This window comes from Pseudophryne corroboree, chromosome 6 (genome assembly GCF_028390025.1).
Source record: "Pseudophryne corroboree isolate aPseCor3 chromosome 6, aPseCor3.hap2, whole genome shotgun sequence".
NCBI lineage: Eukaryota > Metazoa > Chordata > Amphibia > Anura > Myobatrachidae > Pseudophryne > Pseudophryne corroboree.
Genome location: NC_086449.1, coordinates 433,801,671 through 433,819,710, shown reverse-complemented (window position 1 = coordinate 433,819,710; position 18,040 = coordinate 433,801,671).

The window sequence follows — 18,040 nt, the reverse complement described above, 5'->3', positions numbered from 1 at the left end:
GTGCTCCTGTACTGAGTGACAGGCGGCACACGGCAGTGTTACAATGTTGCGCCTATGCGCTCCATTGTAACCAATGCTGGGAACTTTCTGCTCAGCGGTGACGTCACTTTAGGTCAACCGCAGGGCAGAAAGTTCCCAGCATTGGTTACAATGGAGCGCATAGGCGCTACATTGTAACACTGCCGTGTGCCGCCTGTCACTCAGTACAGGAGCACACAGCCGATCAGGAGAGTGCTACAACGTGGCACTCCCTGATTGGCTGAAGAAACCCACTTAGACATCAGTCAGAGTGGGTTTCTGGCAGTCGGGGAAAGGGGATCCATGTGCAAACATGTGTCCCCTTTTAGTGCGTGGCTCGGGTGTCCGTTTTGTTATTTTTTTCAAGTACGTGGATTACACCTGGATTCCCAGAGGACCCTGGACCCCTGGATCTCGTGAGTATAATTTCTTCAACAGGTACCCCTTGGATTCTACTGGAGAAGAGGACCGACCTGCGTGGGAACATAAGGTAAGTATGTATGTATGTGTGTATGTATGTAATAAAATTATACTTTCACGGTGTGTGTGTGTCTTGTGTTTTTTTGGGTATTTTTTTAGTAGTAGTACTACAGGTACCAGCGGGCCCGTTTTTCCGCCGCATGCTGGTACTTGTGGTTCTCCAAGTACCAGCATGCGGGGGAGGCTTGCTGGGACTTGTAGTACTGCTACTAAAAACAATATCTTTTCTTTTACAACAAAGGCTATCAGCCCCCCCATCCGCAGCCCATTGGATGGGGGGGGGGGGACAGCCTCGGGCTTCACCCCTGGCCCTTGGGTGGCTGGGGGGGGGACCCCTTGATTGAAGGGGTCCCCACTCCCCCAGGGTACCCCGGCCAGGGGTGACTAGTTGGATTTTTGATGCCATGGCCGCAGGGCACTATATAAAAGTGACCCCCGGCTGTGGCATTATCTGTCCAGCTAGTGGAGCCCGGTGCTGGTTTTAAAAATACGGGGGACCCCTACTCTTTTTGTCCCCCGTATTTTTGGAACCAGGACCAGGCGCAGAGCCCGATGCTGGTTGCTTAAATATGGGGGAACCCCTGTCATTTTTTTTCCCATATTTCGGCAACCAGGATCGGCTCAAAGAGCCCGAGGCTGGTTATGCTTAGGAGGGGGGACCCCACGCAATTTTTTTTAAAATATTTGACAGTGTTTAATTTTAAAAAAACAAAAAAAATGAACCCCAGCACGGATCACACAGATCCGGCCGAGATTCATTGTAAAAAAGTCGGCAGTGTTTTGCTAATCACTGCCGTAAAAATAGAAAAAAAAACACGAATGACATCGACATCGGAACAAAAGAAAAACCCGAATACGACAGCTTAGTAAATTAGTCGTAATCAATTCAAAAAGTTGCAGTTTTACACTTTCGATGTCATTCGTGATTGAACTTTGACCTGAAACGGGAAAATACGAATCTTAGTAAATTTACCCCAGGGATGGGGAACCTTTTTTCTACCAAGGGCCATTTGGATATTTATAAAAACCTTCGGGGGCCATACAAATATTATCAACCTAAAAATTAGCCTGCCCCATTATATATGACCCCTAGTAGCACCACTTACACACACACACATTAAAAGAAAGAAAAAACACAATACTCACCAGCCCCGCTCCTGCTTCCGGACTCTTGCCCTCTGCCTGGCTGCCCATCCTCAGAACTATGGGAGAGACGTCATGACATCTCTCCCATAACACCGCACAGGCACACACGCACACTGCCAGAGCTGGAAGCCAGAGCTCAGGAGTGAGCTGCTGAGGGGAAGAAGCCGGGCGCCCGCTAGTAACAAAATCTCAGCAGGCGCTTGGCATCTCCCTTGGTTGGGTGAGCCTGGGAGGGCCAGATCAAGTGGCTTTGTGGGCATTATACGGCCCGCGGGCCTGAGGTACCCCACCCCTGCCTTAAGAGCAAAACTGCGGCAGGACATGCTGGGATGTGTAGTTTCAAAGCAGCTGGAGGGCCGAAGGTTGAAGACCCATGCTTTAGGATTTAGTTCTTCTGTGAAGTTACAGCTCTGTAGGTCACTCTCAGTAGATAAAACAGTGGAAAGGTGCAAGCAGGAGCAGAACTAGTGATGTTGTAGCACAAAGGAGGCCAACCAGTCAGCGACAAAGAGCCAAAAAACCTTGTTAGGTACGTCAAAGAGCCGACATCGAGCCAATGGCGCGCATGCAAAAAATGGAATGTGGCCTTGTGCCTGCTAGACCTCACCCCTGGTATAAAATACATTGAAAAAGCCAGAACGACATAAAATAAATTTTTTAAAGCCAAATCCATTGAAAAAGCCACTTTCACATAATAAACTTCAGCTCCCCCGTGTGTCACTCCAGCCAGCTCCCCCATGTGTCACTCCAGCCAGCTCCCCCATGTGTCACTCCTGCTAGCACCCTCCTATGTCACTCCAGCCAGGTCTCCCATGTGTCACTCCAGCCAAGACCCTGCTGTGTCACTCCAGCCAGCTCCCCCATGTGTCACTCTAGCCAACACCCTCCAGTCACTCCAGCCAGCTCTTCCATGTGTCACTCCTGCTAGCACCCTCCTACGTCACTCCAGCCAGCTCCCCGTGTCACTCCAGCCAGCTCTCCCATGTGTCACTACTGCCAAGACCTTGCTGTGTCACTCCAGCCAACACCCTCCTGTCACTCCAGCCAGCTCTTCCATGTGTCACTCCAGCTAGCACCCTCCTATGTCACCCCAGCCATCTCCCCCGTGTCACTCCAGCCAGCTCTCCCATGTGACACTACTGCCAAGACCCTTCTGTGTCACTCTAGCCAGGTATCCCATGTGTCACTACTGCCAAGACCCTGCTGTGTCACTCCAGCCAGGTCTCCCATGTGTCACTACTGCCAAGACCCTGCTGTGTCACTCCTGCCAGCTCCCCCATGTGTCACTCCAGCCTACACCCTCCTGTCACTCCAGCCAGATCTCCCAGGTGTCACTACTGCCAAGACCCTGCTGTGTCACTCCAGCCAGCTACCCCAGGTGTCACTCCAGCCAACACCTTCCTGTCACTCTATCCAGCTCTTTCATGTGTCACTCCTGCTAGCACCCTCCTATGTCACTCCAGCCAGCTCCCACGTGTCACTACAGCCAGCTCTCCCATGTGTCACTACTGCCAAGACCCTGCTGTGTCACTCCAGCCAACAACCTCCTGTCACTCCAGCCAGCTCTCCCATGTGTCACTCCTGCTAGCACCCTCTTATGTCACTCCAGCCAGCTCCCCCGTGTCACTTCAGCCAGCTCTCCCATGTGTCTCTACTTCCAAGACCCTGCTGTGTCACTCCAGCCAGCTACCCCATGTGTCACTCCAGCCAACACCTTCCTGTCACTCCATCGAGCTCTTCCATGTGTCACTCGTGCTAGTACCCACCTATGTCACTCCAGCCAGCTCCCACGTGTCACTCCAGCCAGCTCTCCCATGTGTCACTCCAGCCAGCTCTCCCATGTGTCACTCCAGCCAGCTCTCCCATGTGTCACTCCTGCTAGCACCCTCCTATGTCACTCCAGCCAGCTCCCCCGTGTCACTCCAGCCAGCTCTCCCATGTGTCTCTACTTCCATGACCCTGCTGTGTCACTCTAGCCAACACCCTTCTGTCACTCCGGCCAGCTCTTCCATGTGTCACTCCAGCCAGCTCCCCCGTGTCACTCCAGCCAGCTCTCCCATGTGTCACTACTGCTAAGACCCTGCTGTGTCACTCCAGCCAGGTCTCCCATGTGTCACTCCAGCCAACAACCTCCTGTCACTCCAGCCAGCTCATCCATGTGTCACTCCAACCAGCTCCCCCCTGTCACTCCAGCCAGCTCTTCCATGTGTCACTCCTGCTAGCACCCTCCTATGTCACTCCAACCAGCTCCCCCGTGTCACTCCAACCAGCTCTTCCATGTGTCACTCCTGCTAGCACCCTTCTATGTCACTCCAGCCAGCTCCCCCGTGTCACTCCAGCCAGCTCTCCCATTTGTCACTACTGCCAAGACCCTGCTGTGTCACTCCAGCCAGGTATCCAATGTGTCACAACTGCCAAGACCCTGCTGTGTCACTCCAGCCAGGTCCCCCATGTGTCACTACTGCCAAGACCCTGCTGTGTCACTCCAGTTAGCTTCCGCATGTGTCACTCCAGCCAACACCCTCCTGTCACTCCAGCCAGCTCTTCCATGTGTCTCTACTTCCAAAACCCTGCTGTGTCACTCTAGCCAACACCCTCCTGTCACTCCAGCCAGCTCTTCCATGTGTCACTCCAACCAGCTCTTCCATGTGTCACTACTGCCAAGACCCTGCTGTGTCACTCCAGCCAGGTCTCCCATGTGTCACTCCAGCCAACAATCTCCTGTCACTCCAGCCAGCTCATCCATGTGTCACTCCAGCCAACACCCTCCTGTCACTCCAGCCAGCTCTTCCATGTGTCACTCCTGCTAGCACCCTCCTATGTCACTCCAACCAGCTCCCCCGTGTCACTCCAGCCAGCTCTTCCATGTGTCACTCCTGCTAGCACCCTTCTATGTCACTCCAGCCAGCTCCCCCGTGTCACTCCAGCCAGCTCTCCCATTTGTCACTACTGCCAAGACCCTGCTGTGTCACTCCAGCCAGCCACCCCATGTTTCACTCCTGCCAACACCTTCCTGTCACTCCATCCAGCTCCTCCATGTGTCACTCCTGCTAGCACCCTCCTATGTCACTCCAGCCAGCTCCCACGTGTCACTCGAGCTAGCTTTCCCATGTGTCACTACTGCCAAGACCCTGCTGTGTCACTCCAGCCAACACCCTCCTGTCACTCCAGCCAGCTCTCCCATGTGTCACTCCTGCTAGCACCCTCCTATGTCACTCCAGCCAGCTCCCCCGTGTCACTCCAGCCAGCTCTCCCATGTGTCTCTACTTCCAAGACCCTGCTGTGTCACTCTAGCCAACACCCTCCTGTCACTACAGCCAACTCTTCCATGTGTCACTCCTGCTAGCACCCTCCTATGTCACTCCAGCCAGCTCCCACGTGTCACTCCAGCCAGCTCTCCCATGTGTCACTACTGCCAAGACCCTGCTGTGTCACTCCAGCCAACACCCTCCTGTCACTCCAGCCAGCTCTCCCATGTGTCACTCCTGCTAGCACCCTCCTATGTCACTCCAGCCAGCTCCCCCGTGTCACTCCAGCCAGCTCTCCCATGTGTCTCTACTTCCAAGACCCTGCTGTGTCACTCTAGCCAACACCCTCCTGTCACTCCAGCCAGCTCTTCCATGTGTCACTCCTGCTAGCACCCTCCTATGTCACTCCAACCAGCTCCCCCGTGTCACTCCAGCCAGCTCTTCCATGTGTCACTACTGCCAAGACCCTGCTGTGTCACTCCAGCCAGGTCTCCCATGTGTCACTCCAGCCAACAACCTCATGTCACTCCAGCCAGCTCATCCATGTGTCACTCCAGCCAACACCCTCCTGTCACTCCAGCCAGCTCTTCTATGTGTCACTCCTGCTAGCACCCTCCTATGTCACCCCAGCCATCTCCCCCGTGTCACTCCAGCCAGCTCTCCCATGTGTCACTACTACCAAGACCCTGCTGTGTCACTCCAGCCAGGTGTCCCATGTGTCACTACTGCCAAGACCCTGCTGTGTCACTCCAGCCCGGTCCCCCATGTATCACTTCTGCCAAGACCCTGCTGTTTTACTCCAGCTAGCTCCCCCATGTGTCACTCCAGCCAACACTCTCCTGTCCCTCCAGCCAGCTCTCCCAGGTGTCACTACTGCCAAGACCCTGCTGTGTCACTCCAGCCAGGTCTCCCATGTGTCATTACTGCCAAGACCCTGCTGTGTCACTCCAGCCAACACCTTCCAGTCACTCCATCCAGCTCTTCCATGTGTCACTCCTGCTAGCAGCCTCCTATGTCACTCCAGCCAGCTCCCACGTGTCACTCCAGCCAGCTCTCCCATGTGTCACTACTGCCAAGACCCTGCTGTGTCACTCCAGCCAACACCCTCCTGTCACTCCAGCCAGCTCTCCCATGTGTCACTCCTGCTAGCACCCTCCTATGTCACTCCAGCCTGCTCCCCCGTGTCACTCCAGCCAGCTCTCCCATGTGTCTCTACTTCCAAGACCCTGCTGTGTCACTCCAGCCAGCTACCCCATGTGTCACTCCAGCCAACACCTTCCTGTCACTCCATCCAGCTCTTTCATGTGTCACTACTGCTAGCACCCACCTATGTCACTCCAGCCAGCTCCCACGTGTCACTCCAGCCAGCTCTCCCATGTGTCACTACTGCCAAGACCCTGCTGTGTCACTCCAACCAACACCCTCCTGTCACTCCAGCCAGCTCTCCCATGTGTCACTCCTGCTAGTACCCTCCTATGTCACTCCAGCCAGCACCCCCGTGTCACTCCAGCCAGCTCTCCCATGTGTCTCTACTTCCAAGATCCTGCTGTGTCACTCTAGCCAACACCCTCCTGTCACTCCAGCCAGCTCTTCCATGTGTCACTCCAGCCAACACCCTCCTGTCACTCCAGCCAGCTCTCCCATGTGTCACTACTGCCAAGACCTTGCTTTGTCACTCCAGCCAGGTCTCCCATGTGTCACTACTGCCAAGACCCTGCTGTGTCACTCCAGCCAGCTACCCCATGTGTCACTCCAGCCAACACCCTCCTGTCACTCCATCCAGCTCTTCCATGTATCACTCCTGCTAGCACCCTCCTATGTCACTCCTGCCAGCTCCCCCGTGTCACTCCAGCCAGCTCTCCCATGTGTCTCTACTTCCAAGACCCTGCTGTGTCACTCTAGCTAACACCCTCCTGTCACTCCAGCCAGCTCTTCCATGTGTCACTCCTGCTAGCACCCTCCTATGTCACTCCAGCCAGCTCCCACGTGTCACTCCAGCCAGCTCTCCCATGTGTCACTACTGCCAAGACCCTGCTGTGTCACTCCAGCCAACACCCTCCTGTCACTCCAGCCAGCTCTCCCATGTGTCACTCCTGCTAGCACCCTCCTATGTCACTCCAGCCAGATCCCCCGTGTCACTCCAGCCAGCTCTCCCATGTGTCTCTACTTCCAAGACCCTGCTGTGTCACTCCAGCCAGGTGTCCCATGTGTCACTACTGCCAAGACCCTGCTGTGTCACTCCAGACAGGTTCCCCATGTATCACTACTGCCAAGACCCTGCTGTGTCACTCCAGCTAGCTCCCCCATGTGTCACTCCAGCCAACACTCTCCTGTCCCTCCAGCCAGCTCTCCCAGCTGTCACTACTGCCAAGACCCTGCTGTGTCACTCCAGCCAGGTCTCCCATGTGTCATTACTGCCAAGACCCTGCTGTGTCACTCCAGCCAAAACCTTCCAGTCACTCCATCCAGCTCTTCCATGTGTCACTCCTGCTAGCACCCTCCTGTCACTCCAGCCAGCTCTCACGTGTCACTCCAGCCAGCTCTCCCATGTGTCACTACTGCCAAGACACTGCTGTGTCACTGCAGCCAACACCCTCCTGTCACTCCAGCCAGCTCTCCCATGTGTCACTCCTGCTAGCACCCTCCTATGTCACTCCAGCCAGCTCCCCCGTGTCACTCCAGCCAGCTCTCCCATGTGTCTCTACTTCCAAGACCCTGCTGTGTCACTCCAGCCAGCTACCCCATGTGTCACTCCAGCCAACACCTTCCTGTCACTCCATCCAGCTCTTCCATGTGTCACTCCTGCTAGCACCCACCTATGTCACTCCAGCCAGCTCCAACGTGTGACTCCAGCCAGCTCTCCCATGTGTCACTACTGCCAAGACCCTGCTGTGTCACTCCAACCAACGCCCTCCTGTCACTCCAGCCAGCTCTCCCATGTGTCACTCCTGCTAGCACCCTCCTATGTCACTCCAGCCAGCTCCCCCGTGTCACTCCAGCCAGCTCTCCCATGTGTCTCTACTTCCAAGACCCTGCTGTGTCACTCTAGCCAACACCCTCCTGTCACTCCAGCCAGCTCTTCCATGTGTCACTCCAGCCAACACCCTCCTGTCACTCCAGCCAGCTCTCCCATGTGTCACTACTGCCAAGACCTTGCTTTGTCACTTCAGCCAGGTCTCCCATGTGTCACTACTGCCAAGACCCTGCTGTGTCACTCCAGCCAGCTACCCCATGTGTCATTCCAGCCAACACCCTCCTGTCACTCCATCCAGCTTTTCCATGTATCACTCCTGCTAGCACCCTCCTATGTCACTCCAGCCAGCTCCCCCGTGTCACTCCAGCCAGCTCTCCCATGTGTCTCTACTTCCAAGACCCTGCTGTGTCACTCTAGCCAACACCCTCCTGTCACTCCAGCCAGCTCTTCCATGTGTCACTCCTGCTAGCACCCTCCTATGTCACTCCAGCCAGCTCCCACGTGTCACTCCAGCCAGCTCTCCCACGTGTCACTACTGCCAAGACCCTCCTGTCACTCCAGCCAGCTCTCCCATGTGTCACTCCTGCTAGCACCCTCCTATGTCACTCCAGCCAGCTCCCCCATGTCACTCCAGCCAGCTCTCCCATGTGTCTCTACTTCCAAGACCCTGCTGTGTTACTCTAGCCAACACCCTCCTGTCACTCCAGCCAGCTCTTCCATGTGTCACTCCAACCAGCTCCCCCGTGTCACTCCAGCCAGCTCTTCCATGTGTCACTACTGCCAAGACCCTGCTGTGTCACTCCAGCCAGGTCTCCCATGTGTCACTCCAGCCAACAACCTCCTGTCACTCCAGCCAGCTCATCCATGTGTCACTCCAGCCAACACCCTCCTGTCACTCCAGCCAGCTCTTCCATGTATCACTCCTGCTAGCACCCTCCTATGTCACACCGACCAGCTCCCCCGTGTCACTCCAGCCAGCTCTTCCATGTGTCACTCCTGCTAGCACCCTTCTATGTCACTCCAGCCAGCTCCCCCGTGTCACTCCAGCCAGCTCTCCCATTTGTCACTACTGCCAAGACCCTGCTGTGTCACTCCAGCCAGCTACCCCATGTTTCACTCCTGCCAACACCTTCCTGTCACTCCATCCAGCTCTTCCATGTGTCACTCCTGCTAGCACCCTCCTATGTCACTCCAGCCAGCTCCCACGTGTCACTCCAGCCAGCTTTCCCATGTGTCACTACTGCCAAGACCCTGCTGTGTCACTCCAGCCAACACACTCCTGTCACTCCAGCCAGCTCTCCCATGTGTCACTCCTGCTAGCACCCTCCTATGTCACTCCAGCCAGCTCCCCCGTGTCACTCCAGCCAGCTCTCCCATGTGTCTCTACTTCCAAGACCCTGCTGTGTCACTCTAGCTAACACCCTCCTGTCACTCCAGCCAGCTCTTCCATGTGTCACTAATGCTAGCACCCTCCTATGTCACTCCATCCAGCTCCCACGTGTCACTCCAGCCAGCTCTCCCATGTGTCACTACTGCCAAGACCCTGCTGTCACTCCAGCCAACACCCTCCTGTCACTCCAGCCAGCTCTCCCATGTGTCACTCCTGCTAGCACCCTCCTATGTCACTCCAGCAAGCTCCCCCGTGTCACTCCAGCCAGCTCTCCCATGTGTCTCTACTTCCAAGACCCTGCTGTGTCACTCTAGCCAACACCCTCCTGTCACTCCAGCCAGCTCTTCCATGTGTCACTCCTGCTAGCACCCTCCTATGTCACTCCAACCAGCTCCCCCGTGTCACTCCAGCCAGCTCTTCCATGTGTCACTACTGCCAAGACCCTGCTGTGTCACTCCAGCCAGGTCTCCCATGTGTCACTCCAGCCAACAACCTCCTGTCACTCCAGCCAGCTCATCCATGTGTCACTCCAGCCAACACCCTCCTGTCACTCCAGCCAGCTCTTCTATGTGTCACTCCTGCTAGCACCCTCCTATGTCACCCCAGCCATCTCCCCCGTGTCACTCCAGCCAGCACTACCATGTGTCACTACTGCCAAGACCCTGCTGTGTCACTCCAGCTAGGTCCCCCATTTATCACTACTGCCAAGACCCTGCTGTGTCACTCCAGCTAGGTCCCCCATGTATCACTACTGCCAAGACCCTGCTGTGTCACTCCAGCTAGCTCCCCCATGTGTCACTTCAGCCAACACCCTCCTGTCCCTCCAGCCAGCTCTCCCAGGTGTCACTACTGCCAAGACCCTGCTGTGTCACTCCAGCCAGGTCTCCCATGTGTTATTACTGCCAAGAACCTGCTGTGTCACTCCAGCCAACACCTTCCTGTCACTCCATCCAGCTCTTCCATGTGTCACTCCTGCTAGCACCCACCTATGTCACTCCAGCCAGCTCCCACGTGTCACTCCAGCCAGCTCTCCCATGTGTCACTACTGCCAAGACCCTGCTGTGTCACTCCAGCCAACACCCTCTTGTCACTCCAGCCAGCTCTCCCATGTGTCACTCCTGCTAGCACCCTCCTATGTCACTCCAGCCAGCTCCCCCGTGTCACTCCAGCCAGCTCTCCCATGTGTCTCTACTTCCAAGACCCTGCTGTGTCACTCTAGCTAACACCCTCCTGTCACTCCAGCCAGCTCTTCCATGTGTCACTAATGCTAGCACCCTCCTATGTCACTCCATCCAGCTCCCACGTGTCACTCCAGCCAGCTCTCCCATGTGTCACTACTTCCAAGACCCTGCTGTGTCACTCTAGCTAACACCCTCCTGTCACTCCAGCCAGCTCTTCCATGTGTCACTAATGCTAGCACCCTCCTATGTCACTCCAGCCAGCTCCCCCGTGTCACTCCAGCCAGCTCTCCCATGTGTCTCTACTTCCAAGACCCTGCTGTGTCACTCTAGCTAACACCCTCCTGTCACTCCAGCCAGCTCTCCCATGTGTCACTACTGCCAAGACCCTGCTGTGTCACTCCAGCCAACACCCTCTTGTCACTCCAGCCAGCTCTCCCATGTGTCACTCCTGCTAGCACCCTCCTATGTCACTCCAGCCAGCTCCCCCGTGTCACTCCAGCCAGCTCTCCCATGTGTCTCTACTTCCAAGACCCTGCTGTGTCACTCTAGCCAACACCCTCCTGTCACTCCAGCCAGCTCTTCCATGTGTCACTCCAGCCAACACCCTCCTGTCACTCCAGCCAGCTCTCCCATGTGTCACTACTGCCAAGACCTTGCTTTGTCACTCCAGCCAGGTCTCCCATGTGTCACTACTGCCAAGACCCTGCTGTGTCACTCCAGCCAGCTACCCCATGTGTCACTCCAGCCAACACCCTCCTGTCACTCCATCCAGCTCTTCCATGTATCACTCCTGCTAGCACCCTCCTATGTCACTCCAGCCAACTCCCACGTGTCACTCCATCCAGCTCTCCCATGTGTCTCTACTGGCAAGACCCTGTTGTGTCACTCCAGCCAGCTCTTCCATGTGTCACTCCTGCTAGCACCATCCTATGTCACTCCAGCCAACTCCCCCGTGTCACTCCAGCCAGCTCTCCCATGTGTCACTACTGCCAAGACCCTGCTGTGTCACTCCAGCCAGGTCTCCCATGTGTCACTCCAGCCAACAACCTCCTGTCACTCCAGCCAGCTCATCCATGTGTCACTCCAGCCAACACCCTCCTGTCACTCCAGCCAGCTCTTCTACGTGTCACTCCTGCTAGCACCCTCCTATGTCACACCGACCAGCTCCCCCGTGTCACTCCAGCCAGCTCTTCCATGTGTCACTCCTGCTAGCACCCTTCTATGTCACTCCAGCCAGCTCCCCCGTGTCACTCCAGCCAGCTCTCCCAATTGTCACTACTGCCAAGACCCTGCTGTGTCACTCCAGCCAGCTATCCCATGTTTCACTCCTGCCAACACTTTCCTGTCACTCCATCCAGCTCTTCCATGTGTCACTCCTGCTAGCACCCTCCTATGTCACTCCAGCCAGCTCCAACGTGTCACTCCAGCCAGCTTTCCCATGTGTCACTACTGCCAAGACCCTGCTGTGTCACTCCAGCCAACACCCTCCTGTCACTCCAGCCAGCTCTCCCATGTGTCACTCCTGCTAGCACCCTCCTATGTCACTCCAGCCAGCTCCCCCGTGTCACTCCAGCCAGCTCTCCCATGTGTCTCTACTTCCAAGACCCTGCTGTGTCACTCTAGCCAGGTATCCCATGTGTCACTACTGCCAAGACCCTGCTGTGTCACTCCAGCCAGCTCCCCCATGTGTCAGTCCAGCCAACACCCTCCTGTCCCTCCAGCCAGCTCTCCCAGGTGTCACTACTGCCAAGACCCTGCTGTGTCACTCCAGCCAGGTCTCCCATGTGTCATTACTGCCAAGACCCTGCTGTGTCACTCCAGCCAACACCTTCCTGTCACTCCATCCAGCTCTTCCATGTGTCACTCCTGCTAGCACCCCCCTATGTCACTCCAGCCAGCTCCCACGTGTCACTCCAGCCAGCTCTCCCATGTGTCACTACTGCCAAGACCCTGCTGTGTCACTCCAGCCAACACCCTCCTGTCACTCCAGCCAGATCTCCCATGTGTCACTCCTGCTAGCACCCTCCTATGTCACTCCAGCCAGCTCCCCCGTGTCACTCCAGCCAGCTCTCCCATGTGTCTCTACTTCCAGGACCCTGCTGTGTCACTCTAGCCAACACCCTCATGTCACTCCAGCCAGCTCTTCCATGTGTCACTCCTGCTAGCACCCTCCTATGTCACTCCAACCAGCTCCCCCGTGTCACTCCAGCCAGCTCTTCCATGTGTCACTACTGCCAAGACCCTGCTGTGTCACTCCAGCCAGGTCTCCCATGTGTCACTCCAGCCAACAACCTCCTGTTACTCCAGCCACCTCATCCATGTGTCACTCCAGCCAACACCCTCCTGTCACTCCAGCCAGCTCTTCCATGTGTCACTCCTGCTAGCACCCTCCTATGTCACTCCAGCCAGCTCCCCCGTGTCACTCCAGCCAGCTCTCCCATGTGTCTCTACTTCCAAGACCCTGCTGTGTCACTCCAGCCAGGTGTCCCATGTGTCACTACTGCCAAGACCCTGCTGTGTCACTCCAGACAGGTTCCCCATGTATCACTACTGCCAAGACCCTGCTGTGTCACTCCAGCTAGCTCCCCCATGTGTCACTCCAGCCAACACTCTCCTGTCCCTCCAGCCAGCTCTCCCAGGTGTCACTACTGCCAAGACCCTGCTGTGTCACTCCAGCCAGCTCTCCCATGTGTCACTACTGCCAAGACCCTGCTGTCACTCCAGCCAACACCCTCCTGTCACTCCAGCCAGCTCTCCCATGTGTCACTCCTGCTAGCACCCTCCTATGTCACTCCAGCAAGCTCCCCCGTGTCACTCCAGCCAGCTCTCCCATGTGTCTCTACTTCCAAGACCCTGCTGTGTCACTCTAGCCAACACCCTCCTGTCACTCCAGCCAGCTCTTCCATGTGTCACTCCTGCTAGCACCCTCCTATGTCACTCCAACCAGCTCCCCCGTGTCACTCCAGCCAGCTCTTCCATGTGTCACTACTGCCAAGACCCTGCTGTGTCACTCCAGCCAGGTCTCCCATGTGTCACTCCAGCCAACAACCTCCTGTCACTCCAGCCAGCTCATCCATGTGTCACTCCAGCCAACACCCTCCTGTCACTCCAGCCAGCTCTTCTATGTGTCACTCCTGCTAGCACCCTCCTATGTCACCCCAGCCATCTCCCCCGTGTCACTCCAGCCAGCACTACCATGTGTCACTACTGCCAAGACCCTGCTGTGTCACTCCAGCTAGGTCCCCCATTTATCACTACTGCCAAGACCCTGCTGTGTCACTCCAGCTAGGTCCCCCATGTATCACTACTGCCAAGACCCTGCTGTGTCACTCCAGCTAGCTCCCCCATGTGTCACTTCAGCCAACACCCTCCTGTCCCTCCAGCCAGCTCTCCCAGGTGTCACTACTGCCAAGACCCTGCTGTGTCACTCCAGCCAGGTCTCCCATGTGTTATTACTGCCAAGAACCTGCTGTGTCACTCCAGCCAACACCTTCCAGTCACTCCATCCAGCTCTTCCATGTGTCACTCCTGCTAGCACCCACCTATGTCACTCCAGCCAGCTCCCACGTGTCACTCCAGCCAGCTCTCCCATGTGTCACTACTGCCAAGACCCTGCTGTGTCACTCCAGCCAACACCCTCTTGTCACTCCAGCCAGCTCTCCCATGTGTCACTCCTGCTAGCACCCTCCTATGTCACTCCAGCCAGCTCCCCCGTGTCACTCCAGCCAGCTCTCCCATGTGTCTCTACTTCCAAGACCCTGCTGTGTCACTCTAGCCAACACCCTCCTGTCACTCCAGCCAGCTCTTCCATGTGTCACTCCAGCCAACACCCTCCTGTCACTCCAGCCAGCTCTCCCATGTGTCACTACTGCCAAGACCTTGCTTTGTCACTCCAGCCAGGTCTCCCATGTGTCACTACTGCCAAGACCCTGCTGTGTCACTCCAGCCAGCTACCCCATGTGTCACTCCAGCCAACACCCTCCTGTCACTCCATCCAGCTCTTCCATGTATCACTCCTGCTAGCACCCTCCTATGTCACTCCAGCCAACTCCCACGTGTCACTCCATCCAGCTCTCCCATGTGTCTCTACTGGCAAGACCCTGTTGTGTCACTCCAGCCAGCTCTTCCATGTGTCACTCCTGCTAGCACCATCCTATGTCACTCCAGCCAACTCCCCCGTGTCACTCCAGCCAGCTCTCCCATGTGTCACTACTGCCAAGACCCTGCTGTGTCACTCCAGCCAGGTCTCCCATGTGTCACTCCAGCCAACAACCTCCTGTCACTCCAGCCAGCTCATCCATGTGTCACTCCAGCCAACACCCTCCTGTCACTCCAGCCAGCTCTTCTACGTGTCACTCCTGCTAGCACCCTCCTATGTCACACCGACCAGCTCCCCCGTGTCACTCCAGCCAGCTCTTCCATGTGTCACTCCTGCTAGCACCCTTCTATGTCACTCCAGCCAGCTCCCCCGTGTCACTCCAGCCAGCTCTCCCAATTGTCACTACTGCCAAGACCCTGCTGTGTCACTCCAGCCAGCTATCCCATGTTTCACTCCTGCCAACACTTTCCTGTCACTCCATCCAGCTCTTCCATGTGTCACTCCTGCTAGCACCCTCCTATGTCACTCCAGCCAGCTCCAACGTGTCACTCCAGCCAGCTTTCCCATGTGTCACTACTGCCAAGACCCTGCTGTGTCACTCCAGCCAACACCCTCCTGTCACTCCAGCCAGCTCTCCCATGTGTCACTCCTGCTAGCACCCTCCTATGTCACTCCAGCCAGCTCCCCCGTGTCACTCCAGCCAGCTCTCCCATGTGTCTCTACTTCCAAGACCCTGCTGTGTCACTCTAGCCAGGTATCCCATGTGTCACTACTGCCAAGACCCTGCTGTGTCACTCCAGCCAGCTCCCCCATGTGTCAGTCCAGCCAACACCCTCCTGTCCCTCCAGCCAGCTCTCCCAGGTGTCACTACTGCCAAGACCCTGCTGTGTCACTCCAGCCAGGTCTCCCATGTGTCATTACTGCCAAGACCCTGCTGTGTCACTCCAGCCAACACCTTCCTGTCACTCCATCCAGCTCTTCCATGTGTCACTCCTGCTAGCACCCCCCTATGTCACTCCAGCCAGCTCCCACGTGTCACTCCAGCCAGCTCTCCCATGTGTCACTACTGCCAAGACCCTGCTGTGTCACTCCAGCCAACACCCTCCTGTCACTCCAGCCAGATCTCCCATGTGTCACTCCTGCTAGCACCCTCCTATGTCACTCCAGCCAGCTCCCCCGTGTCACTCCAGCCAGCTCTCCCATGTGTCTCTACTTCCAGGACCCTGCTGTGTCACTCTAGCCAACACCCTCATGTCACTCCAGCCAGCTCTTCCATGTGTCACTCCTGCTAGCACCCTCCTATGTCACTCCAACCAGCTCCCCCGTGTCACTCCAGCCAGCTCTTCCATGTGTCACTACTGCCAAGACCCTGCTGTGTCACTCCAGCCAGGTCTCCCATGTGTCACTCCAGCCAACAACCTCCTGTTACTCCAGCCACCTCATCCATGTGTCACTCCAGCCAACACCCTCCTGTCACTCCAGCCAGCTCTTCCATGTGTCACTCCTGCTAGCACCCTCCTATGTCACTCCAGCCAGCTCCCCCGTGTCACTCCAGCCAGCTCTCCCATGTGTCTCTACTTCCAAGACCCTGCTGTGTCACTCCAGCCAGGTGTCCCATGTGTCACTACTGCCAAGACCCTGCTGTGTCACTCCAGACAGGTTCCCCATGTATCACTACTGCCAAGACCCTGCTGTGTCACTCCAGCTAGCTCCCCCATGTGTCACTCCAGCCAACACTCTCCTGTCCCTCCAGCCAGCTCTCCCAGGTGTCACTACTGCCAAGACCCTGCTGTGTCACTCCAGCCAGGTCTCCCATGTGTCATTACTGCCAAGACCCTGCCGTGTCACTCCAGCCAACACCTTCCTGTCACTCCATCCAGCTCTTCCATGTGTCACTCCTGCTAGCACCCACCTATGTCACTCCAGCCAGCTCCCACGTGTCACTCCAGCCAGCTCTCCCATGTGTCACTACTGCCAAGACCCTGCTGTGTCACTCCAGCCAACACCCTCCTGTCACTCCAGCCAGCTCTCCCATGTGTCACTCCTGCTAGCACCCTCCTATGTCACTCCAGCCAGCTCTCACGTGTCACTCCAGCCAGCTCTCCCATGTGTCACTACTGCCAAGACCCTGCTGTGTCACTCCAGCCAACACCCTCCTGTCACTCCAGCCAGCTCTCCCATGTGTCACTCCTGCTAGCACCCTCCTATGTCACTCCAGCCAGCTCCCCCGTGTCACTCCAGCCAGCTCTCCCATGTGTCTCTACTTCCAAGACCCTGCTGTGTCACTCCAGCCAGCTACCCCATGTGTCACTCCAGCCAACACCTTCCTGTCACTCCATCCAGCTCTTCCATGTGTCACTCCTGCTAGCACCCACCTATGTCACTCCAGCCAGCTCCCACGTGTCACTCCAGCCAGCCAGCTCTCCCATGTGTCACTACTGCCAAGACCCTGCTGTGTCACTCCAACCAACACCCTCCTGTCACTCCAGCCAGCTCTCCCATGTGTCACTCCTGCTAGCACCCTCCTATGTCACTCCAGCCAGCTCCCCCGTGTCACTCCAGCCAGCTCTCCCATGTGTCTCTACTTCCAAGACCCTGCTGTGTCACTCTAGCCAACACCCTCCTGTCACTCCAGCCAGCTCTTCCATGTGTCACTCCAGCCAACACCCTACTGTCACTCCAGCCAGCTCTCCCATGTGTCACTACTGCCAAGACCTTGCTTTGTCACTCCAGCCAGGTCTCCCATGTGTCACTACTGCCAAGACCCTGCTGTGTCACTCCAGCCAGCTACCCCATGTGTCACTTTAGCCAACACCCTCCTGTCACTCCATCCAGCTCTTCCATGTATCACTCCTGCTAGCACCCTCCTATGTCACTCCAGCCAACTCCCACGTGTCACTCCATCCAGCTCTCCCATGTGTCTCTACTGGCAAGACCCTGTTGTGTCACTCCAGCCAGCTCTTCCATGTGTCACTCCTGCTAGCACCATCCTATGTCACTCCAGCCAACTCCCCCGTGTCACTCCAGCCAGCTCTCCCATGTGTCACTACTGCCAAGACCCTGCTGTGTCACTCCAGCCAGGTCTCCCATGTGTCACTCCAGCCAACAACCTCCTGTCACTCCAGCCAGCTCATCCATGTGTCACTCCAGCCAACACCCTCCTGTCACTCCAGCCAGCTCTTCTACGTGTCACTCCTGCTAGCACCCTCCTATGTCACACCGACCAGCTCCCCCGTGTCACTCCTGCTAGCACCCTTCTATGTCACTCCAGCCAGCTCCCCCGTGTCACTCCAGCCAGCTCTCCCAATTGTCACTACTGCCAAGACCCTGCTGTGTCACTCCAGCCAGCTACCCCATGTTTCACTCCTGCCAACACTTTCCTGTCACTCCATCCAGCTCTTCCATGTGTCACTCCTGCTAGCACCCTCCTATGTCACTCCAGCCAGCTCCCACGTGTCACTCCAGCCAGCTTTCCCATGTGTCACTACTGCCAAGACCCTGCTG